Source organism: Aquila chrysaetos, chromosome 5 (assembly GCF_900496995.4).
Source record: "Aquila chrysaetos chrysaetos chromosome 5, bAquChr1.4, whole genome shotgun sequence".
NCBI lineage: Eukaryota > Metazoa > Chordata > Aves > Accipitriformes > Accipitridae > Aquila > Aquila chrysaetos.
Genome location: NC_044008.1, coordinates 62,870,857 through 62,884,242, shown reverse-complemented (window position 1 = coordinate 62,884,242; position 13,386 = coordinate 62,870,857). Strand labels below are relative to the sequence as shown.

Here is a 13,386-nt window from a genome sequence, read left to right as displayed (position 1 = left end):
CAAGTAACTGTTACACATGATGGAGCCCTGCCTTCCTGGAGATGGAGGCGGAACACCTGCCTGCCAATGGGAAGTAGTGAATGAACTCCTTGTTTTGCTTTGCCTGCGTACATGGCTTTTGCTTTACCCATTAAACTGACTTTATCTCAGCCCACGAGTTTTCTCACTTTTACCCTTCTGATTCTCTCCCCCATCCCCCTGTGGGGGAGGTGAGTGAGCGGCTGTGTGGTGCTTGGTTGCCAGCTGGGTTTAAACCACAACAGGGACTTAACTTAAAAGAGGCTCAGTGTGCCTGCCTGCACATTGGCCAAGCTTCAAGGCAGGGCTGTGGACAGTGCACACACACACAGAACACATCCTTACCCACTGGTAAAGGACCAAGATCTCAGAGACAAGGAAAGGATGCTGAGTATGCACATCCCTCCCATGCTGAGGAAAGTGAAGAACATAGACCTCTCACTTTGTAGTCAAACGCTCTATCCATGGGGCTGCTCAGCAGAAGGCAGCTAATGGTGGGACTAGCTTTGTTTTGAAGATAAGGTAACTAAGGATTCCACGCTCCACCCTGAACTCATTGCTCTTTGTGCTGGGTCTCACCCTTCCCACTTTGCAGTCATTCTAGAAACAGCAGGAGAGCGATGCCAAAAAGCTAACCCCAAATTCCAAAATGCCATACATCTGCGAGGCAGACAATTACTCTTTAGTTAGTACTGGGGCATTCAAAACCGTCTCTGACAACCCAACTTGTCAGTCCATGTTTGGACTCCAGAATCCTTGGGTTACCTCACAGCTCAGATGCTGCAGAAGAGAGAACTGCAATTCTTACAAAAATTAGTTGACAAGTGCTCAATCTCCACATGTTAATGGAGTGAGACTGTATTGTCAGCTGCCCAGTTGTCCCACTCCTTGTTTGATGGTGTAAAGCTCCTAATAACACAATCAATATCCTGGAACAGTTCTCCTTGAAATCTCCTTAGCAAGGTAGCACAGGGGCTGCAAGATACTGAGGGCAATGGCAGCCTAAAGGATGCAGAAACATCTGGGCAATCACCTGTGAGATACTGGAGGACAGTTGGGTGGTTTCTTGCCTGTGACACAGGTACTTTGATCTCTTCAACCTTCCTTCCTGGATCTGATCCTAATGATGATATATAGTGGAAACTGCTGAGGGAGCTTGTGGACTCCTACCTCTTAGAAGTGCAGATACTTGGCTAAGAAAAACACTCATCCAGCTGTGTGGGACTGGGACAAGCTGGGTGTAGCACTGCAAAAGGTGGCGGCTCATTGCACGGTAGCTGTACAGACTTGAATGTCTTTACCTTCATAAAGGCAGTACTTGGCCAGGCTGGAGCCATACCCAGGCAGTCTCCCATGGTGCAGAAGGCAGCCACCTGCACTTCCAGAAAGGACTTATGGCTGCTGGCAGTTGTGTTTCTCTTGCGATAGGTGAGGCCTGTCATGTGGAGAATCATAGGGAAAACATTGATCCACAAAAGGAGATTTCCTACCTGAGAAGAAGCTGAGCAGCTCTGAGCTCTCTCCAGCCTCCTAGAGCTGACTAATGGGGAGGGAGACAACAAAGGGATCTCTTTTTAAATGGGCATTATGGGCCTCACATAGGAGGCTTACAGATTGCTTGTGGGTGAGAAGACTGTGAATTTCATGCTGTGCACCAGAAACAGTACAGGTGGGCTTACCTGGTCATAGCTGCAGGCTGCTGCCCTAGGCAATCTTTAGCTCCCCTGCTTCTTCTGCATTAAGCTCATATAGGACAAGAGGAAAACTTGCTAATCCTCCTGCCAGGGTAACTGCTGATGACATGACATTGAAGGGGACAGGGTGAGATCAGTGCTATTTTGAGATCTCCTGCTAATTGCTTCTGTGAATGAATTCTCTCCACTTTTGCAGGGGGTGAAAGTTTAATACCATTGGTGCCCATCTTCAGGAAAAGTCACATGAAAGAGTGGGCAAGCTCAGTGCAAAGGAGGAAACTACTTATCTTTCGGAAAGCATCCTGCATTTGGTGGGGAGAGTCCCTGCATCAGAACATTCTGTTCTGATATCCACCAACTTGCTGAGGCGATGAGCTCCATCCAGTGCAGGTGCATTCCACAGCGGGGTGGGGGATTGCGGTGTACGGGAGTGATTCCTGAGCTGGGGAAAACCCTGGAGAGCATGGAGACCCATCAGGAGCTGGCAGCTCTCGTGAGAGAGAGCGGCTGACAAGGTGTGGGCAGGGCCAGGAGTAATGGTGGCCACCACCCACTCCTACAAAAGGCAGCCCTAGGGAGCGCTCAGACCGGGAGCGCTCAGACCAGGAGCGCTGCGAACAGAGTGAGCAAACATGGCATAGCATGGCAGTTTGTGTGGAAGGGCGCACAGAGAGGGCACCTCTTTGAAGGAGGGACATTCCACTGGCTGAGTGGAGAGACTTGAAGTCTACATAACCCAGCAACTGGGTACCATTCTGTGACCAGCTGCACAGGTCAAGGGCACTCATCCTCCCTGACCCTCAATGCAGAATGGTGGGCACTCATCTGAGAGCAAAAGCTGCAGCTCCGGCTGGGGGGTCTGCACCATCTACCCCAGTGGTGGCCGATGCCTCCACCCAGATGGAGCTGCTGAAGGAAGAGGCTGCAGTGCAGATCTCAAACTGCAGGAAGTGCCTAGACCTTCCTCCTGGGGCAGGGACAGACAGCATGGCCAAACAGCCAAAAACTCCCCCACCAGCACACACAGAACGGAGGGGGGGCCAATAATGCAGAAGAATCGAAGCTTGCAATTGCAAGGACTAGCAGGAGGAAGAGACTTCCCCCAGAGCCTGAGTTGCCCTTGCAGAACCACTTCACCACTCTGCAGACTGAAGAGGAAAGACCTGTCACATCAGGAGAGACGCTGGAGCTGAGTGAGGCAGTCCGATCTGCTCCCCAGCAGACAACCTGTGCAACTAAGAAAAGGCGATGGGTGATAGTCGTAGGCAACTCTCTTCTGGGAGGTATGGAGGCACCCATTTGCTGACCTGATACACTTTCTAGAGAGGTGTGCTGCTTACCGGGGACTCATATCACAGATGTCACCGAGAGACTACCAAGCCTCGTACAGTCCACTGGCTATTATCCACTGCTGTTGTTTCACATAGGGACCACTGATACAGCCAGGAGCAGTCTGAGGAGTATCAAGGATTACAGAGCCCTGGGAGCATTGGTATGGGACTCTGGAGCACAGGTAGTTTTTTCATCAGTCCTCCCGGTCAAAGGGAAGGGGTTTGAAAGGACCAGTTGAATCTGGCGAATCAACAAATGGTTGTGGGACTTGCTTTGAGAAACTTGGTCTACTGGGGGCTAATGAGGTCCATCTGTCAGTGAAGGAGAAGAGCATATTCAGTCATAGCCTTGCCAAGCTGCTGAAGAGTGCTTTAAACTAAAGTTGCTGGGGAAGGGGAACCTCAATCCATCCCACTCCTACCGGTTTGATACCAGTGCCAGCAATAGATGCCCAGAGCCTGGAGAGGGATCACAGTTCACCAGGAGAGCACCTGAAAGGCAGCACAGAGGAATTCCAGCTACTTCAGCCAGTAAGTCAGTTTCATCAGGGGCCCAACTTAAATGCCTCTATGTAAACACATGTAGCATGGGGAATAAACAAGAACAATTAGAGAATTGCACATGCCTGCAGAGCTATGATCTTAATGGCATTATGGAGATGTGGTGGGATGGCTCCTATGACTGGAGTGTTGGAATGGAAGGATACAGGCTCTTCAGGAAGGACAGGCGGGGGAGACGAGAAGGGGGTGTCACCCTCTATGTCAATGACCAGTTGGAGTACATGGAGCTCTGCCTGGGGATGGATGAGCAGCTGACTGAGAGCTTATGGGTCAGGATTAAAGGGAGGGCAGGGACAGGTGACATTATAGTGGGAGTCTGCTACAGGCCACCCAACCAGGAAGACTGAGTGGATGAGTCCCTCTATAGACAGATAGGAGCAGCCTCACGTTCACAAGCCCTGGTCCTCATGGGGGACTTCAACCACCCTGGTATCTGTTGGAGGGACAACACAGCAGGGCATAAGCCATTCAGGAGGTTCCTGGAATATGTTGATGATAACTTCCTTCTCCAAGTGATAGAGGAACCAACGAGGAGAGGTGTTATGCCAGACCTTGTTCTCACCAACAAGGAGGGGCTGGTGGGGAATGTGAAGCTCAAGGGAAGCCTCGCCTGCAGTGAATGGTAGAGTTCAAGATCCTTAGGGCAGTGAGGAGGGTGCACAGCAAACTCGCTACCTTGGAATTCAGGAGAGCAGACCTTGGCCTCTGCTTGGTAGAGTGCCACTGGATAAAGCCCTGGAGAGAAGAGGGGCCCAAGAAAGCTGGTTAATATTCAAGCATCACCTCCTTCAAACTCAGCAGCAATGCATCCCAACAAAGAGGAAGTCAGGCAAAAACACCAAGAGGTCTGCATGGATGACCAAGGAGATTCTGGACAAACTCAAACACAAAACAGAAACCTACAGAGGGTGGAAGCAAGGACAGGTAGCCTGGGAGGAATACAGAGAAATTGTCTGAGAAGCCAAGGATCAGGTTAGGAAAACTAAAGCCCTGATGATAGAATTAAATCTGGCCAGGGATGTCAAGGGCAACAAGAAAAGCTTCTATAGATATGTTGGTGATAAAAGGAAGACTAGGGAAAATGTGGGCCCTCTCCAGAAAGAAACGGGAGATGTGGTTACCTGGGACATGGAGAAGGCTGAGGTACTCAATGACTGTTTTACCTCAGTCTTCACTGGCAAGTGCTCCAGCCACACCACCCAAGTCACAGAAAGCAAAGGCAGGGACTAGGAGAATGAAGAACCGCCCACAGTAGGAGAAGATCAGGTTTGAGACCATCTAAGGAACCTGAAGGTGCACAAGTCCATGGGACCTGATGAGATACATCTGCAGGTCCTGAGGGAACTGGTGGATGAAGTGGCTGAGCCACCATCCATCATATTTGAGAAATTGTGGCAGCCTGAGGAAGTTCCCACTGAGTGAAAAAGGGGAAACATAACCTCCATTTTTAAAAAGGTAAAAGAGGAAGACCCAAGGAACTACAAGCCAATCAGTCCCACCTCTGTACCTGGCAAGATCATGGAGCAGATCCTCCTGGAAACTATGCTAAGGCACATGGAAAATAAGGAGATGACTGGTGACAGCCAACACGGCTTCACTAAGGGCAAATCATGCCTGACAAATCAGGTGGCCTTCTACAACAAGGTTACAGCATTGGATAAAGGAAGAGCAACTGATGTCATCTACCTGGGCTTGTGCAAAGCATTTGACACTGTCCCCCATGACACCCTTGTCTCTAAATTGAAGAGACAAGGATTTGACGGATGGAGCACTCAGTGGATAGGGAATGGGCTGGATAATCCCACTCAAAGAGTTGTGGTCAATGGCTCGATGTCCAAATGGAGACCAGTGATGAATGGTGTTCCTCAGGGGTCAGTATTGGGACTGGCGTTGTTTAACATCTTTGTTGACAACATGGACAGTGGGATTGAGTGCACGCTCAGAAAGTTTGCCGATGACACCAAGCTGTGTGGGGTGGTCGAGATGCTGGAGGGAAGGGATGACATTCAGAGGGACCTTGACAGGCTTGAGAGGTGGGCCCGTGTGAACTTCATGAAGGTCAACAAGGCCAAGTGCAAGGTCCTGCACATGGGTCGGGGCAATCCCAATCACAAAAACAGGCTGGGCAATGAATGGATTGAGAGCAGCCCTGAGGAGAAAGACTTGGGGGTGTTGGTTGACGAGAAGCTCAACATGACTTGACCAAGTCTTATGAGGAGTGGCTGAGGGAACTGGGGCTGTTTAGTCTAGAAAAGAGAAGGCTGAGGGGAGACCTTATAGTTCTCTACAACTACCTGAAAGGGGGTTGTAGTGAGGTGGGGGTTGGTCTCTTCTGTCAGGTGGCTGGAGATAGGACAAGAGGAAATGGCCTCAAGTTGAGGCAAGGGAGATTTAGGTTAGATATTAGGAAAAATTTTTTTACTGAGAGGGTTGTCAAACATTGGAATGGGCTGCCCAGGGAAGTGGTTGAGTCACCATCCCTGGAGGTATTCAAAAAGCTAGTGGACAGTGTACTTCAGGACATGGTTTAGTGGGCATGGTTGATGGTTGGACTCAATGATCTTGAAGGTCTTTTCCAACCTAAATGATTCTATGATTCTATGATTCTATGATTCTATGTGCGCTTGCAGCCCAGAAAGCCAACCGTATCCTGGCCTGCATCAAAAAAAGTGTGACCAGCAGGTTGAGAGAGAGGATTCTCCTCCTCTACTCTGCTCTCATGACATCCCACCTGGAGTACTGCATCCAGCTCTGTGGCCCCCAACATAAGAAGGACATGGTCCTGTTGCAGCGAGTCCAGAGGAGGGCCATGAAGATGATCAGGGGGCTGGAACACCTCTCCTATGAAGACAGGCTGAGAGTTGGGGTTGTTCAGCCTGGATAAGAGAAGGCTCTGGGGACACCTTATAGCAGCCTTCCAGTACGTAACGGGGGCCTACAAGAAAGCTGGAGAGGGACTTTTTACAAGGGTGTATAGTGATAGGACAAGGGGTAATGGCTTTAAACTGAAAGAGGGTAGATTTAGGTTAGATGTAGGGAAGAAATTCTTCACTGTGAGTGTGGTGAGGCACTGGAACAGGTTGCCCAGAGAGGTTGTGGTTGCCCCATCCCTGGAAGTGTTCAAGGCCAGGTTGGATGCGGCTTTGAGCAACCTGGTCTAGTGGAAGGTGTCCCTGCCCATGGCAGGGGGCTTGGAACTCGATGATCTTTAAGGTCCCTTCCAACACAAACCATTCTATGATTCTATAACTGGGTGCCCACCTGACTTGAACACACCACCTCAAAATGTCTGTGAAATCCATGGTGTGGCTGCTTTAGGGTAGCTGCATGGTTAAAGGAATGTAATGAGAGCAGCAAAGGTACCCAATGCTATTGTGAAACCATGAACTGTGTGATGGTGACTTTGATGCTGTGTTCCTTCAAAGGCTTAGATGGGAGCTCACCAACACAGCTACCTTTCTGTACTGGAATTCACTGCAGCCAAGGTTAAATTTTACACCATACCTACTGACACCCAAGAAGATGCCTTCTTGAACTTTGCTGGTTGATTCCCACATGGTACAGCTGGGTTTGCTTTAGTTGTTTCTCTCTGGGTGGAAAGGAAGAGCAATGGGCCTGAAATGGAGCCCAGAGGCTTGCAAGCATGCTTCTTTTCCTGTCATTGCAATTGGACAGCAGGTCCTGGTCAGCTTGGTCCATGGTGAAGGAGTGCAGTACCTAAGCAGGAGTCCTAAGGGTGGTTTCATGACAATGAGATGGAGGTACTGGTCCTGGAATTTCTTTCTAGACAGGTTACAAGGCAGACGATGCTGCTCTAAGAAGTGGAGCAGAGAGTGAGGTTTGCACTGGGCCACAAACTCAAGAGGCTTTGACAGTGCTTTGCTTTCATACTTCACCTGTGCTTATGAGTGCCCCTCTTTCTCACCAGCTCATGCTCACTGAACACAAGGGAAGGGAAATCACATTGTAGGGACTTACAGTAAGTGGGACGGGATCTGTTTTCAGCATGCCTGGAAGTCATCACTCCAACACTTTCCCCACACTGTGTGTCTGTGCAGGACCATCTGTATCCAGGGATTTCTCTTTCTGCCTATTCTGGCTGTGCTGTGGTTTGCTTCTTGTCCCAGCGGACTCCAGGCCCTGTAGGGATGGAAACAGAAGTGGCAGAAAGTCAATGGCTGGCAGGATCCATTTCCCTCTTTGTTTTGCATCAGGACATTGCTGCCTCTTTCAGAAGATCCCTCTTCCCAAGGACAGGTGTCATCTTGGCTGCCTGATGCTTAGACAGAGGAAATTGGCTAGTTTTCTGTGGCCTAACTTACTGAGAGCTGTGGAGAAAAATATGTATGGAGTCTGGATCCGGTAATTCAAATTACAGAGTACTCCTTTGCAAGAAGCTGAAATGCCCAATAGGTCATGTCACAGAAACTTATCACTTGGGTGGGATTGATAATCTCTATGAATTAAAACAAATCTAAAGCAGATGGTGTGTATCCCAGAGCTTTTTACATTATACTTATCTGAGCATCCAATGACCATGATTTTTAAATCTGTGGAATAAAATTCTTCAAGTTAGTTTGCCTGCAAATATGAATTAATACAATCTTTATCTTCCAGAAAGAACAACTGGAGGTAAGGGTAAAAGTTTAGGTCTTCTTTTCTCCTGAAAGTTCCCCATAACTTCCCATGCTGGCCTCCCAGTCTTTTTCTATCTATTTTCTCACAGTTTCCTTCTCAATTTCTAATCCCTCCAAATCTAGTCCAAAGAGTAAGGGGTTTTCCCTTTGAAAACTGCTCTGACAGCTAATGCTCCATTTTTTTTGTGAACAACGTGCACACAGATGCCAGTGCTGCAGTTTACAATTTTCCCTCCATACCATCGTTTAATGTCACCTATTAAAAACTTCAGGGGAAAAGCTATAGCTACAGCTTTATACTTTATTTAGTTGGTGTGAAAGGGAAAGTAGGCATTTGCTAAACATCAGAGACCCAAGACAAGGGTTATGCAGTGCTGATGCAGCTAGACATTTCTGGTGGTGACAAGCACTGAGGGCTGGCTGCAAGGCATCATGCACCTTTTTGCCTGATACCAGAGACTGCACACAGGAGCAGATTTATTTAGCATTACAGATGCAGTCTTGATAGTTAAATCTACATGTTTTATCTGGCCTTTAAAGAAGCAAGCAGGTTTGTGAAATAAGACTTCCCTTTACAAATACACATGAAAGACTGTCACTTTTTCCTATGTCCATTAATTTTGTTCTGTATTATAATTTCTACCGATTTGTCCAGTATAGCCATCAGCCTCACCACTCGGTAGTTCTTTTGATTTCTCTGTAAGACCTTTTAATACCATGGGATTACATTAGTCACCTGGCAGTCCTGTGGTACCCAAATCGATTTTTATGTAGGATCTTCCACACCATGTTTGGAAGCTTAGCAACTTCATCTTTGAGTTCCTTTAGATTTTTGGACATCTGTATTTGAGGACTAAGAAGGAAAGAGGTCTTTGCAATGAGACTGCTAAACTGATGACACTTGTGAAATCAGCTTCATCATGGGAAGAGGACTTAAGCCCAGAAGTGACAGAGGAAAAGCTGCAAATGTAGAAATTTTGCAAGGGCGAAGGGGAACACCATCAGAATCATGGCCATATGGAGTGATAGTGTCCACTACTGAAACATGGTCATGGGAGGGTGTGGACTGTTTAGGAAGAATAGACAAGGAAGATGAGGAGGATTTATGTTAAAGTGCTCCTTGATTGTACAAAGCTCCAGTGTGAAACTGTAGACATCCCATCAGAGATGGGAGGAGAATGAGGGATGTTGTGATGGGATCTATTATAGCCCACTTGACCAAGACAAAGTAGTGAAGGAAGATTTCTACACCTAGTAGAAAGGCAGAAGTCTCCTCTGCCTTAGGGAGGATTTCAGCCATATGGACATCTGCTGGGAGGGCAACAGCACTGGGCAAACAGTGCCAAAAGTTCTTAGACTGTGCTAATGACAATATCCTAATGTAAATACTGGACCGGCAAGGCTGAGTACAGGAAGCATGGATGAACTACTGATAAATATGATCCCAGATGGCAGCTCAGGCTGCAGTAACCACCTGATGACTAACTGAAGGATCTAGTGGAAAACTGTGGAAGTAAGCAACAGAATTAGCACTCTAGACTTTGTAAGACTGGAATTCATTGTATTCAGGAACTGTTAGTTAGAACACACTTGGCAGCAGCTGTGAAAAAGAAGACTGTTCAGGAGAGATGGTTATGGTTTAAAGGACAATTATTGAGACCTCAGGAACAAACTACCTTGTTCTGCAGTAAGACTGGGAATTTCATCTTAGCTAAGCAGCAAACTTCTTGATGAACTAAACCACAAAAGTATACAAGAGGTGGAGGCAAGGACTGGCAACAAAATAGGAATATAAAACATTGCTTGGGCACTTAGGGACATTAAGCATAACAGTTCTGCATGGACGATGCACAAGGGAGTTCAGAGAAAATATGTGTCTACCTCTGAATGTGGGAGACCACCTAGTGAGAGATGATACAGAAAGCACCTAAGTATGCAACACCTTTTCTGCATCAGTCTTCATAGGCAAAGCTTGTCCCTAGCCATCAGCACCTTCCAATGGAGTTTGAGAAGGAAAGGAATAACCAACAGTGGGGAAGTCCTAACCTACTACTTAGTGAAGCTGGATGTATTCATATCCAAGGGGCTGGGTGTGACTCATCAAAGGATGCTGAAGGAGTTCACCCATGTAATTACAAGGCCTATGTTTATAACTGGTGAAAAATGATGACACAGGGAAGGTCCCATATGACTGGAAAAAGGCTAATGTTATGCCCACCTTTAAAAAAGGCAAGAAGAAGGATTAGTGAAACTGTAAGATGCTCAGTTTCACTTTAGTTATTTGAAAGATGACAGAATATGTCCTCTTGGTATTTATTGATAAGGATGTGAAAAACAAGAAGATAACCGAGAGCAGCCAACATGTGTTTACCAGGGTAAGTAATCATGCTTGACCAACCTGATTGGCTTCTGTGATGAAGTGACTGTTGCCTTTTATCAGTTCTTTTCTGATAATTAGCATGCCTTTGCTCTGGACCTCTACTACGGTATCATTAAGTGGTCTTCAGTCTACTAAAACTGAACTGCTTCCCTTAGATTCCTTATTTCTATATGCTTTATGAACACAATCATATTGGATTTTTGGGGCTATTTTAACTCCTCCAAGGATGTTATATTACATGTATTGCCATAGATCAATTCTTAAACAGCTTTATTTTCAACTCTGTCCACAGGTGTATTCGAACCAGGTAAGTCAACACTGCTTTTCCTTCACACCCTAACTAGTGGTTTCATTAAACGCCCACTGTCAGTATCCACAAATATAGTTTTGGTACTACAACCCAAAATAACATTTGTCCATTTTGTATGGAGTAGTTGTGGTCTCCTATTGGTGTTACATTCATTGCTCTAGCAGTCCAGGACTCCTCTCTTAATTGCAGTTGGTGTTACTGTCCTGAGAGGACAGCTGTTAAGAAATGAGGAGAGACTTGGTGAAGGGCCTGAAGCAGGAAACTTGAGGGACATGTATTCCCTGAACAGCATGACCATGAAGAAATATTAACACAGGACTTCAGTGCTGGACATGGCAAGAGCTGGAAGGAATTCAGCTTCACAATTTCCACCTCTCTTGAGCGCAATCTGTTTGGTATGAGTCTACTGTTCAATCAAAAAGGAAGACAAGGCCATTGTCAGTATATGTTCCCCATAACTGAATGCCTCACCTTTCTCCAAAGATCTGTAAGTGGCAATTGAACGTGCAGGGAAATTTGGCAGACCTCTATTTCTATATGAAGAATTATTTTGTGAAGGTTGTGTGATCAAATCAGATATTAAATGCTCTCCACATTACTGTATTGCACTAGGCAAGAATTTAAAATTACCACACTAGTCCTCTGGTAATAGGCAGCACTTCTTCCTAATCCATGTGAAAACATTAGCCTTCTGAGATATTTAGCTGTCCCTATAACTTGGGTAGTGAGCTCAGGACTGAGCTCTGGGTTTGGATTCCAGTCTGGGGACCAAAATGTGGGCGCTGCAGTGCCAGAGCCCTCGTGGAAGGGGCTCTTATAGCATAGGGCATCATCTAATGCTGTATATTACACTGGAGCTCAAACATAGTTTTTCTAACCTCTTCCCTGTGTTATTCATTGAGATATTTTAGTGATTGAAATACAAATGACCAAGGTAAGAATGTGTTAGATCTGGAGGATCTGAAGAAGTTTAAATGATTACACCCTTTCCTAAAACTTAGTCTCCTGACTACCAGCAAATCTCCTTTTCCCATACCATCAGTATTACACAAGACTGCCTGCTACCTCTAATACTCTGGTACAGGCAATACTGTGTTTTTAGAGTTTTCTGGGACTGTGAAGGTGTAAATATGTGTATTTTGATGGCACGGCAGTGCTAGACTGAGGATTTATCAGAATGCATAGTATCTAGAACTATATGCTGAGGTGATATCTGTGATTGTGTGTACAAACATGGCAGGGTAAGGCATGTTGTTTTGGGGAGTTATAGGTAGGGAGGGGCTATGGGAGACTCTGGAACTTCAGATTTGACAGCGGGAACTGATTATTTATGCAGACAATAATAGGAGCAAGCCTACGTCAAATGCAAGTAAAAAGTGTAAGAGAGTGAGCAGTGAGAAAGCAGTTTCTTGGGGAATCACTTTTTAAATGAAATGTGCTCAAAAACATATATTACCTATGCATGCACAAGTATATCTTTTAATTTGATACCTCAGAAGTCAGCTCAGGAATCTATTCAAGAGCTCATTTCAAAGTAGAGTCTCCCATTACTTGGGTTCAGCCTTCCAGCTCACTGTATTTCAAACCCTCTCAGCTATTGAGAGTGCCCTATACAGAAACCTCAGCTGTAATACATTTTGACTTTCTGCTTTTTAGAAAATACCACTGAAAAGTGTCTCTTAACAACAATTATTTGCTCATTTTTGACATACTTTTCCTGTTCCTCTCAATGCATGTGTTCCTAAAGCATCATAGTTGTTATCATCCCCATTGCATGACTGAAAAGTTGTGGTATAAACATACCAGGGAAACTACCATGGGTCAAGCAGCAAATCACTGAGAAAGCCAGCAATAGGAACTGTAAGTCCCTGCATCCAAGTTCTCTAAGTGCCTTGAGTACTCTAGATTCTCTCCTTAACACTCTTGACAAATTATTTATAGATGTATTCACATAGTCAGTAAGATATAAAAATGTTCTAATTATATCATTCAAATCAAATGACAATTATGCCCTTAGTTTGCCAGACAATGCTTTGCCAAAGAAGGTTTGCCAGAAATGTTTTGACCGAAGAAAGGGGGACCATCTGCAGCATCTGCAGACGAGACACTATAAAATCTCCCAGGGACAAGTCTGGCCTGTCTCCACTGAAGGCTTCAAGGTAAGTGCATGCATTCTGTGAGCTTGAAGAAAGAGGACAATGTCCTTGCAATATCCCATTCCATTTCTCCTGCCTCTGGCAACCATTTCCATGAGGGAGTGCCCACGTGAACAAAAATTTTCAATATAATTTCAATGCATGTCTGTATCTTCAATCTATAATTTGTCTCTGGAATTCTGTGCAGCAATAAGAAACAACTGCCATTCCTATTTTACAGGGTTGGTCAGTTTCCAGGATACAAGCCTTTCTCCAAAGGTAACACCCTGAATAATGCACTCCTAGACTTCAGTCTAAGA

The 13,386-nt window shown here is 46.0% G+C and overlaps 1 long non-coding RNA gene across 8 annotated transcripts in view; it reads right to left on the bottom strand.

Moving 5' to 3' along the window:
• LOC115342344 overlaps positions 1–13,386 on the bottom strand; it is a 78,228-nt gene that overhangs the window by 38,383 nt on the left and 26,459 nt on the right. For 7 of the 8 annotated variants that reach the window (XR_003923727.2, XR_003923726.2, XR_003923725.2 and 4 more), the window contains one exon: positions 7,583–7,744. This is a non-coding gene — a long non-coding RNA (uncharacterized LOC115342344). Of the gene's footprint in view, positions 1–1,319; positions 1,454–7,582; positions 7,745–13,386 lie in introns of all 8 variants that reach the window. The other variant, XR_003923728.2, reaches the window with a different exon arrangement.